The sequence below is a fragment of the Plecotus auritus genome (genome assembly GCF_963455305.1).
Source record: "Plecotus auritus genome assembly, chromosome: 6".
Classification (NCBI taxonomy): Eukaryota; Metazoa; Chordata; class Mammalia; order Chiroptera; family Vespertilionidae; genus Plecotus; species Plecotus auritus.
This window is the reverse complement of record NC_137773.1, coordinates 128,951,988-128,967,388: the sequence shown is the minus strand read 5'-3', so window position 1 is coordinate 128,967,388 and position 15,401 is coordinate 128,951,988. Positions and strand designations below refer to the sequence as shown.

General features: G+C 43.0%; 1 protein-coding gene across 9 annotated transcripts in view; it reads right to left on the bottom strand.

The window, feature by feature from the left end:
- The window catches only part of FHIT (fragile histidine triad diadenosine triphosphatase), a 1,390,165-nt gene that overhangs the window by 1,106,308 nt on the left and 268,456 nt on the right, over positions 1 to 15,401 (bottom strand). For 7 of the 9 annotated variants that reach the window (XM_080674359.1, XM_080674366.1, XM_080674362.1 and 4 more), the window contains one exon: positions 1,980 to 2,048. The exons of the other annotated variants lie outside the window; for them this stretch is intronic. The gene's annotated coding sequence lies outside the window, so the exon portion shown is untranslated. The remainder of the gene's footprint in view (positions 1 to 1,979; positions 2,049 to 15,401) is intronic. 9 annotated transcript variants of the gene reach the window in all.

Below are 15,401 nucleotides of genomic sequence, written 5' to 3'. Positions count from 1 at the left end.
GTGACAAAGCCAAGAATAAGAGAGCAGTGCTATCCAACAGAACTCTCTATGGTGATGGGATGTTGCACATCCATGCTGTCCACTAAGGTACCCAGCGATCACATGTGCCTATCAAGCCCCTGAAGTGAGGCCAGTAACTGAGGAACTGTCAATGTAATGGCACATGTGGCCAGTGGCTACCATCTAGACAGGGCAGAAGAGGAAAGGGAGCATTCAGAAACGAATTTGAAGAGACAGACAATTCTTCTTACTCTCTGAGTCTTGAGGAGAAGGGGGCAAGCATCAAGGTGAGTTGTGGGTCTGGAGCAGGGAGGCAGAAAAGTTACACTCAATTGCATCAGCATCCTATCTAATAAAAGAGTAATATGCAAATTGACCATACCTCTGCTACACCCACAAGCCATGCCCACCAACCAATCAGGAGCGAGTATGCAAATTAACCCAACCAAGATGGCTGCAGCCACAGAGCAAGCAGGAGGCTTGGGTTTCCCCAGTAATGGAGGAAGCCAAGCTTTCCGCACACCCTGGCCTGCCTTGGTCTCCACTCAAGGCTACAAAGTTTTAATTATAGAAGATAAATAAATGCCAGATAACAGGGCCTCCACTTGGGTCACCGGGGGGCGTGGCCGGCCTGCAAACCACCACAGGCCCCTTGCCCAGGCCGCCCCACGCCCCAAGGGAACCCCCACCCTGATCCGGGACACCCTTCAGGGCAAACCAGCTGGCCCCCACCCGGGCACCAGGCCTCTATCCTATCTAATAAAAGAGTAATATGCAAATTGACCATCACTCCAACACACAAGATTGCTGCTCCCATGTGGTCAAAGATCCTGCCCCCATGTGGACACAAGATGGCCACCACAAGATGACCAGCAGGGGAGGGCAGTTAGTAGGGACAAGGCCTGCAAGGGAGGGCAGTTGTGAGCGATCAGGCAAGCAGGGGAGGGCAGTTGGGAGGGACCAGGCCTGCAGGGTAGGGCAGTTCGGGGTGACCAGGCCAGCAGAGGAGGGAAGTTGGGGCGACTAGGCCTGCAGGGAAGGGCAGTTGGGGGGGGACTCAGGCCTGCAGGGGAAGGCAGTTGGGGGGGACCAGGCCTGCAGGGGAGGGCAGTTAGGGGCAAAAAAGCTGGAAGGGGAGCAGTTAGGCATCAATCAGGCTGGCAGGGGAGTGGTTAGGGGGTGATCAGGCTGGCAGGCAGGCGAGTAGTTGGGAGCCAGCAGTCCTGGATTGTGAGAGGGATGTCCGACTGCCCATTTAGTCCCCATCCTACCAGGATCGGACTGCCCATTTAGGCCCGATCCTACCGGTATCAGGCCTAAATGGGCAGTTGGACATCCCTTGAGAGGTCCCAGATTGGAGAGAGTGCAGGCTGGGCTGAGGGACACACACCCCCATGCACGAATTTCGTGCACCAGGCCTCTAGTTTTCAATAGGCAGGGTTGCAAAAATCCATATTGTTATGGATACTTGCAAAAAGCCTCCTTCAAAAGTCTAAAACATCACCACCATGTCAGAATTATTACATCTCATAAGAAGCATTTAGTGTTAACAGATTATGACTATTGCCTGCTTTTCTGGGATATAAGTGCTCCCCCCGCAAAAAAAAAAAAAATAAATTGGCTTTCTATCTCTAACAAAGGAAGGAAAACTATAACTTCTGAAAATTTCCTGTTAAAAGAAACTGGTGTTTAGCAATCATGTTTCTTATTTGTGTGTGTTTCTATAAAAGAATATAAAGAACTTTGTTTTTCATTATCCAAAATGAGGAAAAAGTGTTCTGACTGGCAGCAGTCACAAACCTATATTTTGTACCTCAATAAAACAAAAAAAAGGGCCATGCACCCCCATTTCCACCCCACCACACACAGACTTCCAGAATGACTTCATGATCATGCCCTGAGAGGTTTGGCTGCAATTTACCAGCAACAACTCCATCAATCTACCCTCGTCAACTAAATGAGCAATGCCAATCACTCACCAATGGAAGAATCCCAGGCTCAGGCAGGGGACAGGCAGAGTGCTGCTAATATCTGGATATTGCTTGACACTGTATTTGATGAGGAATAAAGAAATAGCAAAATACTTTTGGTTAGTTTCCTTCTCTTAGTGTCGCCAATTTACATTTAATTGCAGTCAAAATACCAAAATACTCTCTGTCCCCAGAGAGGTGACACAGCCCTTAACTTAATAGACCCTAAAGTACATAATTAAGAAACAACCTCTGTGGGGCTAATCAACATAGCACTATAACTGGACCAATTTCCTGGTAGACAAAAGTCAATTTCTCTTAGTCATAAGGCAGAATATTTCCCCTAAGTGTTGAGGGGGAGCAGAGTTTGCCACCCCAAAACTTGCTTTTTTTGGGATATTGATTATTTTAAGCTGATTCTCGAAAGAAAGAAAGAAAGAAAGAAAGAAAGAAAGAAAGAAAGAAAGAAAGAAAGAAAGAAAGAAAGGAAGGAAGGAAGGAAGGAAGGAAGGAAGGAAGGAAGGAAGGAAGAAACCCAAGAAGATCCTTTTATTCCTCCCCCCTCACCTACAAAAGGAATTTTGATAGAAAAACCTGCTTAAGCAACTATCCTCTCAGCATAATATGAATTAAGGGTGGCAGACAGGGAGGACCCACCAAAGTCTGCTTATTAGATTTCCCTCTGTATCCCCTTGTTTCTGGGTGGCCTAGCAAGAATTTGTTTCTCCCTCTCATCTACCTGTGAATTGCCTACCATCCCTTTGAAGTCCATACCCCAACCCCTTTTAACATAGCCTATAAGAATCATCTGCCCAATTTGTCTTTGGGCCCAATATTATATATATTAGAGGACCGGTGCATGAATTTGTGTACTAGTGAGGTCCAGCCAACCCACCCTGATTAGGGCCTGGCGCCCCAATTGGGGTGAGGAGGGCTGATCAGGGGTGGGGCTGGCCCTGTCCCCTAGTCAAACTCCCGGTTGAACTCCCAGTTGAGGGGACAATTTGCATATTAGCCTTTTATTATATAGGATGGATGGATATATATATTGGCCCAGAGAGGAAGGGAGAGAGAGAAAGAGAAACACTGATGTGAGAGCAAAACACTGACCAACCAACTCCCCAAGCTCCCTCTCTCCCCACTGGGGACCAAGCCCGCAACCCAAGCACATGCCCTGACAAGGAATCTAACCAGCAATCAATGCACAGGACAATGCCCAACCAACTGAGCCACATCAACAAGGGCCCAATATTTTTATGGATTCCCTGTCTGTACATACATAATAAAGTTTGTTATTTCCTCCTGTTAACCTGTCTTATGTCAATTTGATTATTAGACCGGCCAGAAGAACTTAGAAGGGTAGAAAGAAAATTATTTTTCTCCCCCACCATGTCTTCACAGAGACCAGATGCCAGGATGTGTCCATTTTGACCTCCATATCTGTAGGCTGATTCAGCTCTAACGGGGCCTTCTATATTAACAATGCTTCTGATGGCTATGAATTGGCCAGAGTCAGGCAGAAGGATCAAGAAATGAAGAACTCACAGATGTTCACTATGCTGATGAGGCTGATTCTGTCAGATGCCCAGCTGTGCATCCACTTTGGGTCTAGGATACAGATACAGCTTCCACTATAATAAACTTCACAGTTTCTAGTATTTGACCTAGAGTTGAACTAAGAGGCTCTTTTTTCCTTCCCCTTTGGTTTCCCCTGAGGGGTCTTCCATCAACATGGAAACCAAAAGGCATCCTGGTACCAGCCCATTAACACCAGCTAACTATTCTATTCTGTAGTCATTGGTAAAGATAGTCACCTTGTAACTTAATTTCATTGGCAACAATAAGACTCAAAGGAGAAGATGAATGGAGTGCTTAAAGTCCATCTCAGCTACTGGGGAGAAACCTTACAAGTCACAAGGAAGAGCAGCAAAAAGTAACTAAATTATTAAATCCCACTGCCTCTCTCTGTCCACAAGCCCCCTCTGGTGGAGGAACTAATAGGAATGAAATAGCTTTACTAATAACAATAACCAAAATTATAAAAATAAGGAAAAGGTAATCCACAACAGAACAAACAGCCCCTGATGATTGAGAGTCAAATGTAGTGATTAGCAAATAGGAGCTACCCCTGGAAAACCACTTACAGATGAAGCATTATGATGAATGATTTACCGAAAGGTCAACACTGCTCTTTTATCTTCACCACCCATCAGTTTCCACTGCCCTCAATTTCTCTGGCACAGAACAGAGAGCAGGCCATAAAAAATTTACCATAAAAATTAACATTATTTTGCAACATTAAACACACACACACACACACACACACACACACACACACACACACTTGGATATAGTTTAAGCATATGGATCAGCTTCTCAATTAGGATTCCTCATATATACTAGAAAAAGCACTGACATTTAAAATCCTGTTATAAAAGGTAATGTAGTCAGCAAGTACCAGAACTCTCTGCCCTAGGCACAGCTTTGCTGTTCCACTGTTAGTCCTCACACAAGGGAAGGCGCCATCAGTCCCCTCCCTAAGGCCACAGTAATGATGGCAGAGGTGGGGCAGGTGACAGCGCTTTCCCTTTTACTTCCCCGGTAGCCAGAGCTCTGCAGCTTCTGCTGTTAGCTGGTGTGCATGCCAGGCTTTCAACCTCAACTTGCCTGCGATACGTTCTGACAGATGAGCTGTGAGATGAACTGCCTTCACACCCTCACTTGACAACGTTTATATAAAAAGAAACACAACGACAGACAAAAAAATATATATTTTTTTCTAGCCGGAGTGATTCTGAAAATTAGCATACCTGCAAAGGGCCAGATCCCCATAACCAAACCTGTAAAGGCCAATTAAGCCATTTTAACTGAACTGATTAAATTGATTCCATCAGAAAACAGGTCTCTTTCCTCCTCCCTGCCCTGTTCTGAAATTACTGTTTCTCTCATTTTGCCCAATCAGTAAGATATTTTGCATTTTGTAGATATGATCTAAGTCAGTGGTCGGCAAACTGCGGCTCTGTTGACTAATGAGTTTGCCGACCACTGGGATAGGGGCTTAGTCACAAGGAACAACAACAGCCTGTAATTATTGGAATCAAGAGTCTAGGTCAGTGGTCGGCAAAATCATTAGTCAACAGAGCGGCAAACCGCGGCTCGCGAGCCGCACGTGACTCGCGAGCCGCAGTTTGCCGACCACTGACCTAAATCATCTCAGTTACCAAATAATTGCTCTCCTCAGACTCAGTTTAAAGAGAGGACCTAAATATCTGGTTATGTATTTAAATCATTGCTATTTGCAGATAGTTTTTAAAGGGAGAATGAAAATGAAAGAAAAAAGGTCAAAAGAATTCTGAAAAAGATAGAGCTACAAGGATGTTTGCCAGTGCACTATCAGTGATAGTAAAACCTAGAAATCCTAAATTTCAAGCAAAAAGTGGAATACCATGTAAGCATTAATAATTATGTAGTAGGATATTTAATAACATGAAATAAAAATCATGGTATTATTAAGAGGAAAAAAAACACATTGCAAAAATAGCAGGTATGGTATTATCACTTATATTGATAATGGTTATATTTGGATAATAAGATCAAAGGTCTGACAAACATTGATTGGCCAACTCATGCCCCATTCACAACCCCCTCTCTAGGAATACTTCTGAGAAAGGAAGTATAAGCAGAAATCTGCTGGGCGGCACTGTTTTGTCCTGATTAAGAGGGGCAGATTGGTGTAACAGGCCCTTTTCGTGCTGTCTATGCCACAATGAATCAGCTCTGGGTCGTTGCCCACAGACTGTAATCTCAGCCAACCAGGAGAGTCGGGGAAAGAAGACAAAACCTTGAAATCAGCTGTTAAATACCACAAAGAACAATTTAACTTGATCTATTTATTCCTCTTTTAACCATTTGTTTTGCTGTATATGTAGAAGTAAAGGATTTTGTGTTGTGTGAATAAGAATGATTAATAATAATAATACCATCCTAAGAGCAGGGCAGCTATATGCCTCTGAATTGCCAAAATACAGAGTAGTCATCTTGAAAGCTGAGCATTCACTCTCAACATACCTTCATAATAGTAAGTATAGCATATTTCTCAGCCATCTGAGAAATAAGTAAAGAATAATGTAATACACGTAAGTATCAAAAATCAATACTGAGTGGAATTACACATATCTCTTCTTAGAACAGCCATCATTTTATACTGTGGCAATCTGTCTGCATATCTGTCTTCCCACCAGATTATAAACTCTCTAAAGGCAAGGACCATTCCTTTCATCATTGCTAAGAATGCCCAAGACTGCTTCTCTCCCAGGACTCAGAATCAAACTTACATTCAAATTATAAATGCCTATAAACATGACAGCAATTTTTGACTCAGTCGTTCTTCATTCTAAGTCATCCTACTTTAAAAAGAATTCAACAACTTTTTAACATTTCCAAAATATCCTGAGGGGAGGGAAAAATCACACATTTAATTCTGTCAAGTAACATTTACCTCTTCAAGCCCTGACTAATCAGAAATGACTGAAGTTGGCAGCTCCGTTCATCACTGGGTCTACAAGCTAAATTCAGTTCCTGTTGGAAAATGCCAACATCCCTTCCCATCTTATACAACATCCCATCCTGCCAGTCACTCTAGAGTCTGGCAGTCTGGTGTGACCCCTCCTCATCAAATCAAGTAGAAATTATAAACCAAATTTACAGGTCCAAGCAGCCATATTCCACAAGAGCAGTCATAAACTTAAAAGAGAAGGGTGCCAGATTTATTACTATTGATTCCCTGCTGGCAATTTCATGGAAAGATATCCACTGCAGTTATACACAGAGCATCTGGCTCATTTCCAACTCTTTTTGTCTTCAAGTTCTTTTAAAAAAAAATCAACTAAGAGGGATAAGAAACTAGAAATTGGTGGATGGAGCCCAAAGGTTTTCTTCAGAATAAGAAGCCTTCATCACTGTACCCTAATAATGCAAATCTGCTCCCACAGAGTCCAATACATTCTCTGAGTAAACCTTACCACTGAGAAGCCAATCTATAATGACTCAAGCCACATTTCACAATAGACTCCAAAGGACACATGATGTCATTTGCTAAAATGACTCAATCCAGATGGAAAGCATTCTGACCTATACATAATTGATTGACCTTTGCTATGCTTTTCTGGTTATTTATATACTATCCTCTACATGAATGTATATCAGTGGTATTTACACTTGGCAGCTACTTTTGCGAATTCATTATTCAATTGGGATTTGAAGCTTTTTACAACCATTTCCTGACCAAACATTCATAAATGAAGGACAAAAAAAGATACTATCTTGAAAATAATGTTTAATAGCCTCTAGAAAAAATAAAGGTTTGTTACTCTAATTGTTTTACATTATAGGGGACAAGATGTATCTATGTAAAGCTGAGTTCAAAGCCCTGAAACTGAGGCTACTAAATGGTATTTTATCTACTTTCCAGTTTGAGGATCAATAACGATAGTAAAACATGCCTTACCAAAGGAGTGGCATATCTTGGATACTTTCAAGAAAAGCATCCTGTGGTGAAGGTAATTAGAGACCATAATAAATGGCCAAAGAACAGAGCACAGTTATGTGATGTTCTTCGATTTTTTTTTTTTAAATCATCACTGAGGATATTTTTTCCATTGATTTTAGAGAGAGTGGAAGGGAGGAAAGAGGGAGAGAGAGAGTGAGAGAGACATCAATGTGAAAGAGACACATGGATTGGTTGCCTCCTGCACAAACTCCAACTGGGGCCTGGGACTGAACCTGCAATTGAGGTACAGGACCTTGACTGGAAATTGAACCTGAGACCCTTGGGTCCATGGGCTAATGCTCAAACCACTGAGCAAAACCGGCCAGAGATGACTTTTTAATCTTACCTAATAAGAGAGAAACATAAATTGACAGTACCTCCGGGCCCTCAGCCAATCAGAGTGAGTATGCAAATTAACCCAACAAAGATGGAGTTTAATTTGCATACATACCTGGATCCCGGGAACCTCCTCGGCACCCAGGTCACTCCCAGCAGGTCATTGGAGGGGCTGAGCCTGTGATCAGAGAGGGGGCGGGGGGGCTTCCCAAGCCTAAAGCCTGGGACTTGGGAAGGAGCCGAGCCTGTGACCAAAGGCAGACCATCCGGAAGTCAGCGCTGGGTTGCCCAGCTGTAGCCTGGCGACCCAGCACTGACTGCTCAGATGGCTGAGACCCAGAAAGTGAGTCAGGGTCTGATCTGCAGCCTCACTGGAAGCTGTTGACCAGTGTACTTACCTCTCTCTTTCTCTGCCTCTTTCTTTCTGATCTTCGCCAGCAGCCAGGCTTTTCTTTCTCTCCCAGCCTCCTTGGGGGCTGCTGTTAAGCCCCGCCTCTTTGATCAGGCCCAGAGATAGGCCTGGAGATGCTGACTGGCATAGGAACCAACCAATCAGAACCAAAGGTGGGTGCTGTGGGGAGCCAATGGCTGCCTAGGAGGCAGAGCTTTTGACGCTTACTGGCATAGGAACCGACCAATCAGAACCAAAGGTGGGTGCTATGGGGAACCAATGGCTGCCTAGGAGGCAGAGCTTCTGACGCTGACTGGCATAGGAACCGACCAATGAGAACCAAATCTGGGTGCTGTGGGGAGCCAATGGCTGCCTAAGAGGTGAAGCTTTTGATGCTGGTGTAAGAACCGACCAATGAGAACCAAATTGGCCAGCAGAGGAGGTCAGTTGGGGGCAACATCAGGCCTGCAGGAGAAGACAATTAGGGGTGATCAGGCTGGCAGGCAGAGGCAGTTAGGGGCAATCAGGCAGGCAGGCAGGTGAGCAGTTAGGAGCCAGTGGTCCCAGATTGTGAGAGGGATGTCTCACTGCCGGTTTAGGCCCAATCCCTGGGATCAGGCCTAAAATAGCAGTTGGACATCCCACAAGGGGTCCCCAATTGGAGAGGGTGCAGGCTGAGTTGAGGGAATCCCCCCTCTGTGCACGAATTTCGTGCACCGGGCCTCTAGTTCAATTATAAATATGGTTTTCCAAAAGGGGTATGCTACAAATTAAATATCACTCAGATGATCAATATATCTTCAAGATAATGATAGAAGGAGAGGCAGGTGGAGACACTAGTTTATAGAAGGCAAGTATGTAGCATGTATGTCCATATTCCCATTGTGCATACCCAGGGTAAACAGTAATAACCAATCACTGAATTTTTCACTAAATAGCCCTGACATGGATTCAAAACACTTTTCCAATAATACTGCAGGCAAACAGTACCAATAAAACGGACCTGGAGCAGGAAGTGAAATCTATTTGCCATTGCTGAACTAAATAATTATATTACTCCTTTCAGATCCCAATGCATATTAGATAGCAAAAACATTGATGCCATTATAAAATCTTCCTAATTCAGTACTCCTTAGTTTGCTTGTCTAAAGTAGATTTCCACTGATCTGAAGGTGATTCATTGGCACATATTGCTACTCTGTCCTGATAATATAATTAAATAGAGAAGATTGTATCTTATACAATGATGAAATTAATTCTGACTCTTGTTGCCTACTCCGAGATCAAATCTAGTACTAAACAGAGTTTTAAAACCAAAGTTTAACAGCACCTCTTTGAATCCTAGGACAACATTAAATCAAATTCAGCAGTTTTCCATAAGTCATGGTAGGCTGATGTAATCCTGAGTGTAAATGAAAAGCAAAGAGGGGATCTAAGAAGAAGATGGAAATGCATGTGTGCTCACATAGAGATACTGTCCAGCAGTGAAAAGGAATACCTATAGCTACTTGCATCTACAGGGATAAATCTTAGAAACAAAAATTAAGGAGACTACATACAGCAATGCTTTCCAAGTCGTGTGCATCAGGAACTAGGTCACAAATGCCCTAAATACTGACCTTTTAGTTCTGTGTGTGAACAGTAGCTGGAGTAGCCAGAGTCTCAGGTGAGACATACTAGATAGCACATATCCCAAGGCACCATACAATATTTTCAAGTTCAATGTGTGCCATGATGTGCAGTTGGGAAACACAGACATAAAGCCATTTTGTGTAATGCTTAAAAACAAAAAATATATCTTATTTAGGGACATATGTGACAAAATTATTTTATATGAGAAAATAAAAGCAAGGGAATGATGAGTGAAAAATTCATCCAGTATAATGGTTATGTTAGGATGAAAAGGCAGGGAAGGAACACATGATAGATGACAATGTTACAGTTCCTAAATTGGATTGTAGGTTTGGTGTTTAGTTTATTATGCTCCAAATATATTTTTATAAATATAAAATATTATATTATGCTATATTTAAATATCAAGATTAAGAAGCCAGGCAACGTTATAGCTTATTCAGAAACACAGTAGAATCTCAATATGTCAATGTAAGAACAGATATAGCCCTGACCAGTGTGACTCAGTTGGTTGAGCATCATCCCATGCACAGAAACGTCTCCACTTCATTTCCTGATGAGAGCACATACCCATGTTGTGGGCTCAATCCCTGGTTGGGGGGCATATGGGAGGCAGCCAGTCAATTGATGTTTCTCTCTCACATTGATGTTTCTCTCCCTCTCCCTTCCTTTCTCTCTAAAATCAATTTTTAAAAAATATTCAAAAAAAAAGAATAGATACAACTTTTTAGGAAGTCTTGAACCCAAAAGTTTCTAATGTTCAAAACGCTACTCAATGATGCCAAGATTTTGTTCTGCTAATTCAACAGAGTAGTCCCAAGGTTTCCAATGGTCAACTCGAATATCCTATTCAATGATCACAAACATTTTGTTTTAACCCAACTAGAGTACTCATGACAAATTACTGGAAACCTAAAGTTCCACTTCCCCATTCAAACAAAAAATTCATGAAAAGCATGTGAAAGACTCTTAATTAGGATTCATTTAGTTTCAGACAAGAAAAATCCACTTGAGGAACTCAAGTACGATGGGCTCCTGGGTGAGGCATTAGAGGTATCCCACAGCACACAGGACAGGAAGGATAGCCAGACCTCCAAAGACCAAAGCCAGAAGGTGGGAAGTCAATCAGATACCATATCCACACACTCACACGCTCTCTGGGCTACAGGAGCTTGTGTTGCTACTTCATTCTGGAACATTTGCCTTCTGCTTCTAGAAGTGCTCTCTCTGCTTTGGTATTGACATGACCAAATATCTGTCTGCAGTTTAAGTGAGAACCAACTAGTGTCCCAAGCACCACGTCAAAATGACCAGAGGAAAAATCTGATTAACCCAAGACCAGTTCACATTTGGACAAATCACAACTATACATTAGGAGTTAACAATTCAAACACCTAGAGGCCAGGCAGGTAATTAAAGGTGTGCAGCTGACCAGGTGTGAAACACCTGAAGAACTGCAACAAACAGTTCATGCTATGTCTCAACTTTACTGTATAATATCAGAAATCCAGATTTTCACCCAAATCCCAGATTGTAAATACACATCTGCAGGCCAAATTAGGACACGGCCTCTGATGTCAGTGCCCTACAAAGAATGCACTGTGGATATCCCAGATTCAGAGTCACACTGTGCAAACAGGACTGTAGGTGCCAGTCCTTTCGGTGGAAAGATAGTTTTTGCAGAAGGGGTTATAGGTCAGGCAGTCACTCCAACAAAGCCAGGGTTATACACTATTCCTACCTACATCCTCTCACTCACAAAACATGTCAGATAAACTTCTAAAAATATCTTCTTCAAGATCAGACACAGGCATACCTCGGATATATTGTAGGTTCAGGTGCATAGCACCCCAATAAAGCAAGTAATGCAATAAAGCAAGTATCGAAATAAAGCAAGTCTTAACCTTTTGCTGGTGGAGGGTCTTGCCTTCAATTTTTAAAAAGAAAAAAACCCGCAACATCTGTGAAACACCATAAAGCAAAATGCAATAAAACAGGGTGTGCCTGTACTACCCTGGATAGAGATAATTGCCATGTGACTTTGTATGGGTTCACAGAAAAAAAAGCAGTAAAGTACAAAGAAATCAGACAAAGCCAACTAGAGCCAGAAAAAGACAGCAGCATCATCTTCTTTTCTATTTGTGGCCAAAATGCTGCCATAAAAAGACTACTGACTACAAAGCAATTACAGAATTGTTTTTCAATTAGCTCAGGCAGACATGGACCCTCCTGTCTCAATTTTTTTACTGTATCAGAATTGTTCAGTACAGAAGTCTCAGCCTTGGTGTCTAGGAAGCCTGGCTTGAGCCCAGATCTCGGGTAAGACAAGTGCCCCCTCAGGTGTCCCCACAGCACCCTGCCCTTGCCCCTCGCTGTGGCACCTAACCATGTACTGCATGTGCCCAGCTCTCTATTTGTGTCAAAGCAGAAATAAAGTCTAGTCCTCCTGCATGCCCCAGGGCCCATCTGTTGGATAAATACATGAAGTAAGACACTTTGAAATTTTTATTTCTATATTTTTAGCAGTTAATTCAAGAAAAAAAAGTGAATTTAGACCTGATTCCTCCCTATTCTTTTTGTCTGATCTTTAAATTTTTCAATAAAAAATGCTTACTTAGCAAGAAGTACATATACATGCTGTATTTTTATAAACTCAAAATCACATAGTTGTGAAACTTTTGGAATATGTACTCATATTTAGGCTAAAAAATCCTTAAGGCACCTTTGGTTAGCTGGTAGATATGCATGGGTTTTCCCAATATACCTACACCTTTCAGTGCATGGGAGAATGTTCCAACCCCACACTGGCCAGGGTCCTCTTTATCCATTTTCCATCAGCACAGGTATGATTACTTTTGGTTCTTGCCAATAATTCACTCAAAATGATAAATTTATTGGTTGGAATATGTATGAATGTTGCTCTGAGAACAAAAGGAACAGAAGGTACTGTTTTACTATACTGGAAGTTGTCATTCCTTCTCTAAAGTCCTATTTAATCCCTTAAACGCGTGGTCAGCAAACTGCGGCTCGAGAGCCACATATGGCTCTTTGGCCCCTTGAGTGTGGCTCTTCCACAAAATACCACGGCCCGGGCCAGTCTATTTTGAAGAAGTGGCGTTAGAAGAAGTTTAAGTTTAAAAAATTTGGCTCTCCAAAGAAATTTCAATCATTGTACTGTTGATATTTGGCTCTGTTGACTAATGAGTTTGCCGACCACTGCCTTAAACAAATAGAACATGGTTAAAAAATGGGGGGGGGGTGCATTACAAATACTTAAGAGATTAGCATATTGACTTGTCAAATTTGACAGGAAGGACAAACTTGGTCTCAATACATACACTTCCATTTTGAAAGATTTAGACAGCAAGTTGATGACTCTGAAAGCAATATAGGAAAGTATATATAAATACGTAAATTTTTGAGAGAAACCAAGATGGCGGCATAGGTAAACACCTAAACTGCTGCCTCGCACAACAATTTCAAAACTACAACTAAAAGACAGAACGGACACCATCCAGAACCACAGGAAAGCAGGCTGAGTGAAAATTCTACAACTAGAAGGAAGGAGAAAAGCTCACAGAGAATTGGAGGTACGGCAAAGGGGCTTTGTGCGCGCAGAGAGGAAGGGCGGCTGAGAGCCTGGCTGACTTCCTCTGGCGGAAGGGGGAAGGAAGCCTCCGACAGCACTGAACCCCAGTTCTGACTGCACTGAACCCCAGTTCCGGGTGATCCCCTGGGGACCCACGCTCTTGTGGGGGGAGTCTGGACTCTAGGGCGGAGACTCGGGAGCCAGGGAAGGCGGAGGACTGAAAGTGCGCACACGCGCGCTCGCCGGTGCGCACAAAGGCTGCGGGGGTTGCCACAGGCTTTCCCTAGTGGAGGGGAGTCAGAGGATTCTGACTGCACTGAGCCCCAGTTCTGACTGCAGTGAACCCCGGTTCCAGGCGAGCCCCTGGGGACCCACGCTCTTGTGGGGGGAGTCTGGACTCTCGGGCGGAGACTCGGGAGCCGGGGAAGGCGGAGGACTGAAAGCGCACATGCGCGCAGGGGCGGGGCTGACAGGAAGCCAAGACTGAGACTCCACCCCATCCAAGCTGAGCACAGAGGCTATTGCAATTTGGCAAGTCTAATCCTATAGGGCTGTCTCCAGCACCGGGCTTCTCCCAGCATAGACACAGCTGATCCTTACAGCCAACTGGCCCGGAGGTCAATTCTTCCCAGTGATACCAACAACAATAAAGACTTAATTACAACAAGGCTGTACACACAGTCCACAAAGGGGTGCACCAAGAGTGTCCACCTCAGGTTAACTGGGGAAGCAGACCCACTGGGCCATATTGGAAACCTAGCACAAATATCTACCTTACCAACTCAGGGAATCAGTGAAAATGCGGGGTCAAAGAATCAGACCACAAACAAAAGAAATGGAGGAAAACAAACGACTGGATATAGAATTCAAAACCACGGTTATAAGACTTTTTAAGAATATCCTAGAAAAGGCCGATAAATATAACGAGACCCTCGAAGATATGAAAAAGGACCAACTAGAAATTAAACATACACTGACTGAAATAAAAAATATTATACAGAGACCCAGAAACAGAATAGAGGAACACAAGAATCAAGTCAAAGAATTGAAATACAAAGAAGCAAAAAACACTCAACCGAAAAAGCAAAAAGCAAAAAAAAAAATCCAAAAAGTTGAAGATAGTGTAAGAAGACTCTGGGACAACTTCAAGCATACCAACATCAGAATTATGGGGGTGCCAGAAGAAGAGAGAGAGCAAGATACTGAAAACCTATTTGAAGAAATAATGACCGAAAACTTCCCCCACCTGGTGAAAGAAATAGACTTACAAGTCCAGGAAGCCCACAGAACCCCAAACAAAAGGAATCCAAAGAGGACCACACCAAGACACATCATAATTAAAATGCCAAGAGCAAAAGACAAAGAGAGAATATTAAAAGCAGCAAGAGAAAAACAGTTAATTACCTACAAGGGAGCACCCATACGACTGTCAGCTGACTTCTCAACAGAAACTATGCAGGCCAGACGGGAGTGGCAAGAAATTTTCAATGTGATGAATAGCAAGAACCTACAACCAAGATTACTCTACCCAGCAAAGCTATCATTCAGAATTGAAGGGCAGATAAAGAGTTTCACAGACAATAAAAAGCTAAAGGAGTTCATCACCACCAAACCAGTATTATATGAAATGCTGAAAGGTATTCTTAAAGAAGAGGAAGAAGAAAAAAGTAAAGAGAAAAATTATGAACAACAAATACATATCTATCAACAAGTGAACCTAAAAATCAAGTGAATTAAAAACCTGAGGAGCAGAATAATCTGGTGAATATAATAGAATCAGGGGCACAGAAAGGGAGTGGACTGATAATTCTCAGGGGGAAAGGGGTATGTGGGGTTCATGAAGAGAATGGACAAAAATCATACACCTATGGATGAGGACAGTGGGGGGGAGGTAAGGGCAGAAGGTGGGGTGGGAAAGGGGTGGAGGGGAGCTAT